Source organism: Chionomys nivalis, chromosome 13 (genome assembly GCF_950005125.1).
Source record: "Chionomys nivalis chromosome 13, mChiNiv1.1, whole genome shotgun sequence".
Lineage (NCBI taxonomy): Eukaryota > Metazoa > Chordata > Mammalia > Rodentia > Cricetidae > Chionomys > Chionomys nivalis.
The window spans coordinates 1,043,738-1,045,000 of NC_080098.1; positions in this window are offsets into that span (position 1 = coordinate 1,043,738).

The following is a 1,263-nucleotide window of genomic DNA, read 5'->3' on the forward strand; positions in this document are numbered from 1 at the left end:
CGTTCCAGGCCGATCTTCAGAGGTGCCCGGTTCTGAGCGGCGGCGGCGTTTCCCGGTTCTCTGACGTGTGCCTTCTGTGCGCGGTCCGGCCTTTAGCGGTGTTCCTCTGCGAGGTGTGCTCTCGTTGGGTTAAGATGACCCCGATGATGAAGGGGGTCGAGGCGAAGCGGTAAGAGGCTCTCTGAGGTTCCCCTCCGTGAGCGGAGGATGTCGGGCGAGCGGCCCACCGTGCGCTGCCTTCTCCCGTAGGCTGTGAGCGCTGTGTGGTGTTGAGCGGTCGCGGCCGGCCTTTTTCTTCTCACCGTTAAAGGTGGGTGGTCTGTCGATTGACAAGAATGCCTCCCCGCCTGGTGTTAGACCCGGTGGGTGTTCCTGGAGAGGCAGGCCTGGCTCTCGGGGGACCGCTTTGTGCATTATGTTTTCTCTCGGTCCGGTCCCCTGTGTCCGCGAACGCTCAAGAACGCGCCCCGGAAAGGAAGTAAAAGCCTTGCCGATACCGCAGGCCCCCCCCCCGCCTCGCTGCGCTCGAGATCATCGAGCGGTGTGTGTGTCGCTCCCCCGGCTCTTGCGCTGCCGCGGCCGGAGGCTCGTCGGGCCGGGTCCGTCCCGCCCGCCCTCAGTGAGAAAAAAGTGCCTTCTCTAGCGATCCGATGAGCGGGCGTGCTTGGGGTCTCCCGTCGGCCCGCCTGGTCGCCCCAGCACGCCCTGACCTCCCGATGCGCGTAGCTTCGGCCGGGTGCCCCTCGCCGCGTCCCGTCTTTGGGGGGGGAAACCCGAGCGTTTGTGTCGCCCACTGCGGCCCGCGCCTCCTCGCTCCGAGTCCGGGGAGGAACCACGCGGGACAAGAGAGCGTGTCGTGACGCCGGCGTGTCGTGCCGGAGCCCGGGACGTGTTACCCGTGGCGGGGAACGAAGGGGCCGCGTGTGCGCGCGCCCGAGTGCCGCGGGACCCCGATCCCCCCGCTCCCCCGAGGGTGCGTACGCGCCTCGGTCGGGGCGCGGAGCCGAGCAGGGAAGAGAGCGGGGCTGGGTGGCGGTGGGCTCCCGGGTCCCACCCGTCCGCCGTCCGTGCCCGCCGCGAGCGGTCCCTCCCGCGCTTCCCCGTCTTTGCCGTTCCCGCGGACCGCGGCCTCGCTGCGCGCGTCGCGTGCGTGCGTCGCTCGTGTTGTGTGCCGTGTGGGAGTCGCCTCGCTGCCCCCTCCCCGGCAGCGTTCCCACGGTTGGGGAGCAGCGGTCGACCCGTCCCTCCTCGGGGCCGGGGATC